Here is a 14,211-nt window from a genome sequence, read left to right on the forward strand (position 1 = left end):
TAATTCATAGTCAAATTTGAATTTTGTATAAAAAATTAAGTAATTGTGTGGAGAAAAAAAATAAATATGCCATTTTAATTGCCTATTTGTCTAATTTGTAAAATTCTTATTAGAGTTTTCAAAAACCGTATACAGGGTAAAATTTTTTTCTAAGACCAAAACGAACTAATTTTTTAAAGCCGGACCTGATTTTTTTCTAGTTTAAATAAATCAGTTGATTGGGTGGTAATAGTGTAACGATTGACCAAAATAAGAGACACGTCGATCTTACTGTTCAAAAATTGTGACGAATACTAATTTCTGTAAAAATTAACAACTCGCCCTGTATATTATTAAACAACATAGGAGCAGACACTTTTTAATGGTCATTTGTTATTTCCCATAGAGGCCTGCATACGAGGTAGGAGTATGTACAGTTCCTCATGACTCACCCTGTATTCTTTTGGTTACCAAATTGGTTACCAATTTGGTAACCAGCTTTTAAATTCAATGGATAATACTATATTGACTGATGAACATGTAAATAAAACATGTGGATTTTCGAACTAGGTCTAATTTAAAGCCAATAATTTTAGGTATTACCAGTAAGACTAATATCTTGTTACTGAAACATATGCTTTAAATACAAGTGGAAATATTTCACAGCGAATCCAGAAAAATCCAACGTCGACGCAGTAATAATAATTTTACTACTTACTGTTAGGCAGTGATAATAGGAACCAAAAACCGTGATTTGGTGGACGCGCTCTTAAGAATTCACGTGGGCACCTCCACCAAAATCTAAAGTCCATTCTGGTCATATTTGACGGATTTTGTGGTTGGACAGCTCGTTGGATGTAACGTATAAGAGGTAGTTGGAAAGAGGGTAGGCAGTACCTACGGCAAAGAAATAAATTATTGAAGATATACTTCTTTACGATCGAGAGTGAAATTTTATAATGCCGGGCGCAAGCGCACACAGACAGTATGTATTTTTTTGCTAATCTTTCAAGATATGTATTGGTAGGGGAGCCCAAGCGGGGATTTTTGCAGTTACTCGAGCGCGTCAGATTAGTATATGGGGAGAAACCTGGTACCCTGCAGATGTACCTCTACCATATTTATTGGCTCTTAACACAAGGGAGTTCGTTAAGGGGGGCCCGAAAAAAAAATCTATCCTTAAAAAAACTCGAAATTGTCAGATTAAGATAAGGTAAGTTAAGTACATGCAAAAGAGTAAATTTAATATTTTAAATACGAATCCCGCGATATTTCGCGAAATGAACATCAGATCGAAAAACTGTAAAATACACTTATTCAATATTTTTGAAAAATCTATCGAATGGCACCAAACACGACCCCCCATGGATGTAGGGTGGGGGGTTACTTTAAAATCTTAAATAGGAGCCCTCATTTTTTATTGCAGATTTGGATTCCTTACGTGAAAATAAGTAACTTTTATTCGAAACATTTTTTCGGATTATGGATAGATGGCGTTATAATCGGAAAAAACGATTGTTGGAAATGGAAAATTAAATTAAAAAATTGCAAGCGCCCACTAAAAGGGAAAACTTTACTTAACTTTTTTTGGTTTTAGGACCTACTCTTCACAACCCAATAGGTCCCCAAAGCGCTCCAGTGACTGCACATTTAGCATATTTTGCTCCCCTACCATATGTATTAGCGCTGTCAGCGCAAATAAGTTATATTATATCATATAAAAGGATATATATTAGTGTTCTTAGTAAATGTATTATTTATTATAATTTCTGTGTCTTTGGATTTGTCTTCCTCGGGAATAAGATATTTTATAATAATAGTAAGTATATTTAAAGTATTTTTGTATACCTCACTTGGTCTATTAAATTTGTCAGTATGTATGAGAAATCTTGTAACCTATCAAAGCAAAAGGGATATTATAGCTCAGTGGTAGAGCGTGTGACCGGAGATCAAGAGGTCCCGGGTTCAAATACCGGACGATTCTTATTTTTTTTTATATTTTTGGTATCGTTTTAATAAACATTTTTTTAAAAGTGGTAGGTAAAGAAAGTTAGTTTAATATTTAAATAAAATACAAATAACCTGTTAGGTATATTAATTTCGTTGAAATCATAATAATAGAAGTATAACTTCTTACGTGCTTATAAAGTACACACACATTCTTTTTATTTTTCTTAAATTGGTATTGTACTTTTTGAAATCTGTGTCGAGTTGCGCACTAAACTTTTATCTACGACCTCTTATATGTCACGATCCCACCAGCTGTTCTATTCCCACCACAAAAAGCGTCGAAAATGACTAGAATGTACCTTTGTTTTAGGTGGAACCATTTCCATTCTTATGGACGCATCCACCAAAATCGCAATTTTCGGGTCCAGTATCAGTGCTGCCCAATTACTTATAAATTTGTTAAATACTACCCTGAAATTTAAAACTACAGTTTTAAAAGAACTTATAAATGAAAGGATAAGCTTAGAAGCAGGCCCGGCCCTAGGGACTTTGCCGCCCTGGGCAAGATCGGCGGCCGCCGCCGCCCCCCTACTTAAGATTGTATTTTTTGAACGATACACGCTCAAAATCACATATATGTATTTGCAATATTTTCGTGACATTTTACTACATTACCGTATATTAACATGTTTTACACACTTACTTCTTTAAGTAAGTAGCACTCTTCTTATCTTGGCACGGGAAAAGCCTTTTATTAATTCTCCAAGATCCAGGGACTCAGCTATTTCGTGTTCAATAGAGATTGTCGCTAGAGCTCTTAAACGTTCCTGGGGCATAGTTGATCTTAAGTAATTTTTTATTAGTTTTAGCTTTGAAAAGCTTTTCTCTCCAGAGGACACAAAATCCTCAAAGCAACACTAACGTTGGGTACGAAATCAAAATCATACCCTCTAATCATTTTCAGGGTCTCTAGAGGTGTACACTTCGGCTTCACAATCGTGGAAAGTACTTGGAGTTCATCTTTTAGATCAGCATAATTTAGATCTAAAGCATCACGTAGCTTAAACATTTATCAGATAAATCATGCGTCTCTTTTGTGTGTGTCAAATAGCCCTGGAATTTTAAATAACTTCTGAGAAACGTAAAATGGTTTTCCGTTTTTTCTAATACACTGACAGCTTGATACATTCCTATATCAATACTCTGCAGTGATTTGCTGACTATATTGATGTGAAGTAAAAGGTCATACCATATTACCACAGAGTAAAGAAAAGTAAAATCACTGATTTGATTTGCCAAACAGCTTGCCTCATGAGCAACCATTTTATCATTGTTTTTATTGACAGTGATTTCTACAAAAGCATCGTACATTTCTTCAATTTGGTATCTGATCGGAGTAAAATTGCATCAATGATCATCTAGTTCCCATCTAGTTGCGGACAAAGGTTTCAATGTTATGCTAGATATATGATTTTTCAGTATAGCCCAACGATGAATAGATGCTGAGAAAAAGTTGTAAAACTAAGGAAAAGAAATAAACTGCAAATTGTGCGGCTTTAGTAGCATCGTTCACGACTAAGTTGGGTGAATGGCTAGAACATGGGACAAAAAGTTCTTCACTTTCATGTTTGCCCCATTTTCATACTCTTGTCCTCTCATATCTTACAAAGGTTTTCTCAGTTCTTTCAGTCCTTGCAAATTAACGTTTGTAAGTCCCAAGCCAGTGGTTTACAGTGCAGGCACAAATCGAAGAAAATGTTCTGCAATAGGGCTTTTCATTCACAGTCATTTGTTTCGAGATTCTGTCATGTGTCACATAATATTAATATATCCACGTCATTATATATAACAATGATACAAACCAAAGACGTATGACGTAGATATATTACTATTATGTGACACATGACAGAAGCTTGAAACAAATGACAATCGATGAAAAGCCCTATTTTAACACTTTGCGAACAGGAACCTAAATCGACAAAATGTACAACAATAATCATCTGTTCCATCCCAGAAATACCAGGTGTACAATCTAAAATTATGTTGTAATACTTTGCTGATTTCAAAAAGTTTAAAATTTTATTTTTGATTTGGTCATGGAGGAGCTGAATAATTTCGTTTTGAATACGTTTTCTCAAGTAGTCATGCTGCTTGTAAGTAACATTCGTTGTTCTCCTAATGTGCTCTTGTAAAACAGAATCAACTTTTCCAAATAGCTCAACAAGCTTTAAAAAATTACCATTGTTGTGATGAAAAAGTCTATCAGAATCGCCCTACAATGGAAGATACTATTGTGCTAAGAACTGTATTATTGATATAAGGCGTTCTATTACATTTCTCCAATGACTTCCTGAATTTAGAACTTTTTGTATTTCTTCGTCTACGGTTTTGCCCGAATCTAGTCTAATTGCTAGTTCTACCACTGTCGCTGTGACTGTAGATGAGCTGGAGACTTAGCGTGGCTGGACAAAGCTTGAGCCACATGTTTCCAATTATTATATCAATTTTCAGTAAATTTAATTTTAAGTGAATTTCAGTGAATTTAATTAAGTTCTGATCCCACTATTATTATGCGATGAAGAAGGCGGTGTTGTCGATTTCCCGTCGAATGAACCTTGTAATTATTATTGGTTCACTTATTTGATTCTCGTTTTTACAGCTGCATTTTTGCCCCTCTTCATAATATTGATTTCTTATCATATTAAAAACATAATTTATTATTTCTTCAAATTCAAAAATTGGCTCTCCTCTAAAATGTGCCGCTCCTAAACCACCCCTGGGGCCGGGCCTGCTTAGAAGATAAAAAACAGGGTTTTCTTTCTAGAAGATCGTGTACAGATGCAATATTCGTTCGTCATAAAGCATGTTATTAACACGTTGTCCCCCCTAATTTTCAATCTTTACTCTGAAAGAATATTTTATCGAAGCTTTGCACGAAACTGAAAAAGGTATTCTACTAAACGGGTACCGGCTAAATAACATCAGGTATACAGATGACACCATAGTATTTGCAGACAACCTAGAAGACCTACAAGTCCTAATTACTCTGGGCTAATTAGGAAAATACAAGGAAAAGTTATTTACCAGCAATTTTATTGCTGAAATCGAATCTTATTATTGTATGTATTAATAATATAGGTATGCAAAGTCCGCAGACAGTGTGCTACTTTTTTTATAAACAAAATGGCGCCCGAAAATCGTGTTTTTTCAATTGTTTCTCTATAACTCCAAAGATTTCAACTTTACACCAAAAACACTCAAATAAAAATTCACCGCAATTAAATTCTGCATAGAGACAAGTTTTTCCCGATTCACTTAGACGAAAACCTTCCCCGGAAAAGCGGGTTTTTCCAACAAAATCTTTAATTTTCAACTAAAATTTTAGATAAGTAATTGTTAATCAATAATTAAATAACTTGGTAATGTAAAAGCCCTTTTCGTATGGACTGTAATTCCAGAAGTCGATGGAAATTGAATGAACAGTTTAGCAACAATTGTATTGTTAATTTAAAAATTTACGGTCGCTATAATAACGACACTAATTATGATGCATAAGAATAACTATAAGTTTTTCATAAAAAGACACCATACCTATTTAATTTACTTTACAGAATTGAAATTGGACTATTTAAGCGGCCTCAGGAATATTTTAAAATTATAAACAATTTTTTGGCTTATAAACAAATAGAATATCTCAGGAAATATTAAACCAAATTAAATTGTAAAGACGGTATTCGAAAAATAGCGGCAGGACTCTTCTTATAAAAGAAAAACGTTTAATTGCGACGAGTGGTTACTGAGATACAACCGGTGATATTTGACCGGAGTTTACGGCAAAGATATAAACAATAGAATCATAATTTTTAAACAATCACCTTTTTATTTTTATCCTCTTTCTCCACACCAATTTTCATATCATTAAGATACTCATAACATATATTATTATAATAAAAACTATCGATAATACGTGTGAAAATTGCCAAAAATAGCAAAATTCCTATCAAAAATTAGGTTGGAGGAAATGTAACCCTCAAAGTTCAAAATCGGTATACGTTAAAAAAATGCATTTTCTCGGCTTCCCATGAAGCAATTTCCTTCATTCTTTTTTTGTTCCCTAATAACTCGAGTAGAGCCGTCGAACTAACGCATTATTAAATGTCAAACTTGCTTTTGTTTTGTTATAATAGATTAATTTATTTATAAGAACAGATAACTACATATTTTTCCAGTTGTAGGCTTTTTTTAGATAAACTTACTACAAGTATACCTTTTAAAGTTAAAAACATAAATATTCTCATTTGAAAGCTGTATTATTATTTAAACAATTTTTATTTAAACAAATTAAAATTTTGTGTTACAATAAATAAATTAATTTATTATAACAAAACAAAAGCAAGTCTGACATTTAATAATGCGTTAATTCGATGGCTCGACTCGAGGTACTTAGGAACAAAAAAAGAATGAAGGAAATTGCTCAATGGAAAGGCGAGAAAATGCATTTTTTTAACGTATACCGATTTTGAACTTTGAGGGTTACATTTTCTCCAACCTAATTTTTGATTGGAATTTTGCTATTTTTGGCAATTTTCACACGTATTATCGATAGTTTTTATTATAATAATATATGTTATGAGTATTTTAATGATATGAAAATGGGTGTGGAGAAAGAGGACAAAAATAAAAAAAGTGATTATTTGAAAATTATGATCCTATTGTTTATATCTTTGCCGTAAAATCCGGTCAACTTTCACCGGCTATACCTCAGGAAATACTCATTATAATTAAACATTTTTTTCTTTTAAAAGAAGCATCTTACCGCTGTTTTTGGAATACGGTTTTTATAATTTAATTTTGTTTACCATTTTCCCGAGATATTCTATTTGTTTATAAGACAAAAAATTCTTTATAATTTTAAATATTTCTGAGGCTGCTTAAATGGTCCTATTTCAATTCTGTAAAGTAAATCGGATAGATATAGTGCCTTTTTATGAAAAAATCATAGTTATTCTTATGCATCATAATTATTGTCGTTATTATAGCGACCGTAAATTTTTATTTAACAATTCAATTGTTGCTAAACTGTTCATTCAATTTCCATCGGCTTCTGGAATTACAATCTATACGAAAAGGACTTTTGCATTACCAAGTCATTTAATTATTTGTTAACAATTACTTATCTAAAATTTTAGTTGAAAATTAAAGATTTTGTTGGAACAACCCGCTTTTTCCGGGGAAAGTTTTCGTCGAAGTGAATCGGGAGAAACTTGTCTCTATGCATAATTTAATTGCGGTGAATTTTTATTTTGAGTGTTTTTGGTGTAAAGTTAAAATCTTTGGAGTTATAAAGCAAAAATTGAAAAAAACACGATTTTCGGGCGCCATTTTGTTTATAAAAAAAGTAGCACACTATCTGCGGACTTTGCATACCTATATTATTAATACATACAATAATAAGATTCGATTCCAGCAATAAAATTGCTGGTAAATAACTTTTCCCAAAAATGGCCTATTCTCCGATAATCAGCCCAGACTATAATGAACAAAATCACGTATTACAGTCAACAATATGGACTCAATATAAACATAAAGAAAACAAAGCTTATGATCTTCAGCAAGAAAAAGATAACAGAAGGTTAACTCTATATCAACCAAACCCCTGCACTACAACTACCTCGGCACCATAATAAATGAAGAATGGACTAACAACCAAGAGATAAGAGCACGCATCGGAAAAGCTAGATTAATCTTCAACCGTGTGGGCGCGTTTTTCAAGAGCCACAACCTTTCTCTTGGTACAAAAGTAAGAGTATTGAGATATTACATCTTCTCTGTCCTTTTTTATGGTGTTGAATCATGGACTTTTAACGAGGGTATGTGCCGAAAGTTGGAATCATTTGAGATGTGGCTATATCGGAGAATTCTTAAAATCCCATGGGCTGATCGGGTCACAAATGAGGAGGTCCTTAGAACAATGGGGAAGAACCGAGAGGTAATGACCACCATCAAATCTCGAAAGTTGGAATACTTTGGACACATTATGCGAAATTAATCCAGTTATGCCCTCCTACAAGCCATCCTGCAAGGAAAAATATTTGGAAAGCGAGGTCCAGGAAGAAGAAGAACGTCCTGGTTAAAGAACCTCAGAACCTGGTTCAACACAGCATTTGTGCAGCTTTTCCGCGTTGCTGCAGATAAGTTGAAGATTGCCATTATGATCGCCAACATTCGTCACGGCTAGTCACATCAAGAAGAAGAAACACAAACAGTGCGTCAAATGAATAAGCAAGTGTTGTGACACTATTATGTATTTTGCTAAGTAGAATAAGGAAATTGCTGAATTTTTGCTAATTTTTTTTTTGAAATTGCTAATAATAAACCAGCATTTTTGAAAATTTAAATGCAAAATAAAATATTACAGTATTATCAAGGGTCTGAAGTCCCTGAGAACCTCTATTATGATTATTTTAATAAGTCACAGGGGTGAAAAAGATAAAATTTAGTATGATTTTTAATTTCAAATAGGCATACCATTCAACAGAAAATTTTTGTTTATTCTAAGGGACTTTCTGCCCTCGGTAATAATGTACTATTTTATTCTGCGTTTAAATTTTTCAAAAATACTTATTAGTTTTATCAGAATTCCAAAAAAAATGAATGCGTTTAAAAAGAATTCGATCGAAATTTTGCACCTGCGCTCTCAAAAAGGATTAAAGTGTTATACATTTTTAGAATCACTATTTCAAACGCTTTTAAATAAGCTGTCACATGACGTACTTTCCCATTAAAAAAAATCAAAGTTACGCCGCGCCTGTCACCTGAAGAGGGATCGTGTAAAGTTCGAAACCCGATGCTCAAAATGGTGTGACATTTTACTGAACAATATGTGGACCATATAGAACAATTTGGCGTTGAAAGATAACTTTCACTTTATATGTCTGGGTTGTGCCTTTTTGGATCAACTGTATCATACTAATAATAAACCAGCAGTTTTGTGTCTGATTGATTTAAATAATGTATTTCATGGAGTAATTGTAATATGTAATTTATCTTCTATATAGTAGAGAAATTCTCATAGACAACAATAAGAAAGTGGGACTCATTAAGTCATTCTTCAATAATTGTGTCTACAAAGAAAGAAGATACAAAATGAGAAACATACTTTAAAGACAAAAATACTTGTAACACAAACTACCTCATATTGATAGCCAAAGATGAAGATCGTCTGCAAAAACTAGTCCATAGATTGAGCATAAGTACAAAAGAATTTAATATTTGAACACAGAAAACCAAAATAACAATAATCAATAACGAATCAATCAGATGTAAACTAGAAAATGAAGTGTCCCTCAGAACTTTTGAGAAATCCTTAAATGTCACAAACTAGAGAATAAATATGAAGTTGAACTTTGAATCTTTCTTCTGACTTTTATAATATAATATTTTCAGCAAATAACTTTGCTGCATATAACGTTATCCAAAAGCTATATTTTCAATATTTTCGCACTTTCTTTAAATGTAAATATGTTTTGAAGAATATTTAAGATTTAAAAAAGTTATGTATATATTTATCAATTACTTTTGTGAAAAAACGACTTAAATTCAAACAGAAATTATATTGCATAGCATACGATGTTTTTCTACGACTCTATAATATGAGCCTGTATAACAAAATATGAAAGTGCAAGCATGCATTTAATACGACGTATTCTTAAACTCTTAATCTATTTAAATTATCTTGCTCTGGAATTCAGAAGGTACAAATGAAATGTTATGTTTCATATTTCAAACTCTAGTATATAGCTATAATACAAATATAAGTAATATAGTGCCGTAAAGGAAATTGTCGTTTATTGTTGAACAATATCGGTTCTCTAGCTCGCTTTCGTTTTAATTGATCCACCACAATTACTTCTGAGCATACGAGTACAAAGGTTGAGAATTCAAAATAACCCAGTCAAAGTAGGATTCAACTCAACAAAATAAGCATAAACTAGTCAAAATTTAAAAATTATAGGTTGTATTTCGGATTTTATAATATTAAAAATATCATTTTATGAATAAAGCTTATGTATTTGGGTTGGAATACCAACAGCTAAATGTACAACCAATATATATTATTTTGTAAGGTTGTACAGATTAGTGTAATTTTACTAGCAGCTCTGGAATGGTCATTTCAGCTCTCGCGCTAGTTGAGTTTAGTGTTAGTAAATTGCACTAAGTTGGTATGTAATTTTTCTGATATCCATAAAACAAGTATCACGCAAGTAAGGCATTAAAAAATTATACAATATTTAAAAAAGAAAAATGTTAAAAGGAACGTAATTATATACGAACAAAATATTTGATCACGTGGTTAATTGAAGTACCTAAATTTAATTACTATACCTCGTTTTTAAAATAGAACGAGTAATTCAAATTTACCGTGCAGTAATGCAGGGCCGTGCGGTGCTATGATGCGGCGAGGCAGTCGCATCAGGCGGCATCACAAGGAGGGCATCAGTAAAATAAAAAAAATTGTCAGATTGTGTAAAAATGTTGTCAGAAACTATAGAAAAAATTAAAAGTTAGAGACAATATGGCTAATGACCAAATAAAAATTTAATAAAATTGCAGAAAATTTTGATGTAAGTTCCGAATTTCCAGCTGAAAATTAAATTAGAGCCAGGAGAAAAAAGCGTCTATTTGACTACGAAAAATATGTGGAGGAGCTATTAACAAATGAAGCTAAATTTAAAATAAATTTGTTCATCTATACTATAAACATTGCTGTTAATTCTTTGATTGATCGATTTTCGCTTCTAGAAACTCATAATAAAAATTTTTAATTTTTATATGATATTTTTAAATTGAGGAAAATAGATGATGAAGCACTAGAAAAATATTGTATGAATCTATATTCAATACTTTCAATAGGAAAGGAAAAAGGTCTGATGATATAATGATCTTCTAATAGGAGAATTGCGTGATATATTTCAAATGAGACCATACTCCATGAAACCTTTATAGAGGTTTTGAACTATTTGTGCCAAAATGACATAATTTCTTTATACCCAAATGTAGTTGTAAACTAAGAATTTTATTAACATTTCCTGTCTAGGTAACTAGTGGGGAAAGAAGTTTTTCAAAATTCAAAACTATTTACGAAGCTCCATAACACAAACAAAACTAAAAAATTTAGCATTTATTTCAATAGCACTAGCTGCTACACTTGTCTCTCCCAACTAGACTAAACCAATCTGATTGACGAGTTTGCCAAAATTAAAGTCAGAAGGGTAGCATTATAATTTTTGTAAATGTTACTTAAGAGCGTAGGGGCAAAAATTTGCTTGCAATGCAATGCTTGCTTTTAAATGCATTCACTTTTTTTCGAATCCTGACAAAACTAACAAATATTTTTGAAAAATTTAAACACAGATTGAAAGATTATATTATTACCGAGGGCCGAAAATCCCTTAGAATAAACAAAAGGTTTCTTTTGAATAAGATATTTGTAATTTAAAATTACGCTCAATTTTCTCTTTTTTTTCACCCTGTAACTTATTAAAATAATTATAGTGATTTTGTGGGACCTTCGGCCCTCTGTAATAATGTAATATTTTTGTCTGCATTTAAATTTTTGAAAAATACTAAATAGTTTTCTCAGGATCTGAAAAAAAATGAATGCATTTAAAAAGCATTGCAAGCAAAATTTTCGCCTACCCACTTAATGTAGTGTTAATACATATTTCATTTAATTTAAAGCATGTTTTGTTTTTAAAATAGAAGTTTTCGTTCATTTTGTGTAGTTTCTTTTAATAAAAATAAAAGTTAGGTAAGTTTCAATAATATTATTTAAGGGGCGGCATTTCGAAGATTTGCATCATATTGAGAAGATGTACCGCATGGCTCTGCAGTAATGCTATGTTTGTTTGTAATTGGTGCAACCACAGGCAAGTTTACTCCACTAATTTATTAAATTTTGACACTAATGGCATTTAAAAGTTATAGGTTAATTAAGATAATATTGCCGATTTTTTATGTTTTCTGCGATATTCCTTTAACTTTTAGACGACTTTTAGTCTGCATTTATTATAAAACAGTTGTTTTTAGAACTCCGTAGCGATGTATTAGTATAATACAATATTTATGGCCGACATGATCAACCTAAAAAGAAGATGAATCTGGTTATTTTTCTAGTGGCATTATTGGATGTGAATCTGTCTCGAGTTTACTCCTCCTATTTTAAAAATGGACCATAATGGCTTTAAAATGCCATTTATTTCAACCTCACAAATTCCTAAATACCATCTAGTGTTTTCAATCTGAAAAAAAAAATGAATTGGGGCTATTTTCTAAGGAACAGTTTAACCAAGAAAAGTGGTAACATTAACTAATTAGTACGTTACTAATATACTAATAATAACGTATCCAGTATGTGCCTTGATAATACTGGTACCGTTATATACTAATAGAAATTGCGGGGAAAAATTTTATTTGTCGATAAAATGGTTAGTTCATATCGTTTTTGCACCCTTCATAGATTTTTCTAAGAAAAGTGGTCCTGATTGAACTAATATCTAGGTTTTAACTCGGAGCCCACATTGAGTACAACATTATAGTTATCGATGCAGAACCGAACTCCCATTAATTTTAATTATTTTGATTTATTTGATTAGCTCCGCCACAATTCCTCCTGGTCTTTCAGCTATATTGTTCTTCTTGAAATTTGAAATTTATTGCTTGTGTCATCTCTATTTTTTTATGACTTTTTTTTCTTACTCTATGATCAGTGTTTTTTGTTCGTCTCCATTAATGCAGAATTCTGGTCTTTGTTCTATCAATAGATTTTTATAGTGGTTATTCCACTCGTCGTCCTGTATGTATTGTTTAAAAGTTTTTCCTTACCTGTTAGTTCGTAATGATTTCACAATTTTTCAGGCTTCTGAGCTTCTTATTTTCCCTCCCAGGTAAAAATTGCAGCCATTAATGAAACCTTAAACCTTAAAACGCAAACGTATGCTCAAAGCCTTTGCTTTAAATTGCTTGAATGTTAAATTATACTAACACTGGGAGAAAGTAACAAACGGAATATAACAATGTTAAATTCTGATTCAAATACGGAAATAGGTATACTAAAATAGCATTAATTTTCTTCCTTTAAGTGGATTTTCGGCTGCAATGCTATTCAAATGGGGATTCATTTTTTTCGAATTCTGAGAAAACTAAGTATTTTTGAAAAATTTAAACGCAGAATGAAAGATTACGTCCTTACCGAGGGTCAAAAGTCCCTGAAAACTTCTATAATGTTTAATTTAATAAATTACAGGGGTGAAAATCTAAGAGAAAATGTAGTGTGATTTTTAATTTTAAATATCTCTTCCAAAAGAACCTTTTTTATTTATTCTAGGGGACTTTCGGCCCTCGATAATAATTTAGTCTTTCATTCTGCCTTTAAATTTTTAAAAAATATTTATTAGTTTTTTCAAGTTTCGAAAAAAATGGACACCATGTCTGTGGTGATATTTTCCAAATCGAACATTCGTTATCTTTGTCATACAACGCACTGAGTCAAATAGAATATGATGAAAAGACAGTTACAGTTTTAAATATTTGACATGGCATCGGGAATATTTTGAGTTGTTGGTTAAATAGTATTCATAGTGTATTTGATAAATAATTGATTTAAGTCGTTAACTTAATAAAAATTATTTATTGTTTATTATTTATGGAAGATCCAAGCAGAGAATACATCAGGATATATTCTGTGATACACGTATTCTTTTGTTAAATATGTATTTTTCTGTTATATTAGATATCTGAGATATTATTAAAAAATCACTTTAACACTTTTCCTCTTTCTCGATTGAGTATTAGTTTTTGTTGTACATATAAATTATTACAATCACTGAATACATAGTTAGTAAAAAAATTATCACATTTATTAAGTGAATTATTAATTTGCAATTATACAAAGTAGAATGACATTGTAGTAATGTTTACATATCCATACCATTGTGAATTTTACTACACGTAATTTGCCGTGTAAAGACAGAAAAAGTAGGGATAGCCGTAAAATATTTGCGAATTATGTACCGATGACCTTAAGTAAATTAGTAAATTGTCATTGCCATACTGGCGGCCATATATTATGTTATTGACACTTACTTTCTGACAATTGACCCAATTAAACAAATTCTTGTTATTCACACAACTGATTTCAAAAAAAGATGTTATTATTGCGTTTGTTTTGCAATGATAAAGATGATAGTATTAACAAAATGTACAAAGGGATAAGTTGGAGTG

Source organism: Diabrotica virgifera, chromosome 5 (genome assembly GCF_917563875.1).
Source record: "Diabrotica virgifera virgifera chromosome 5, PGI_DIABVI_V3a".
NCBI lineage: Eukaryota > Metazoa > Arthropoda > Insecta > Coleoptera > Chrysomelidae > Diabrotica > Diabrotica virgifera.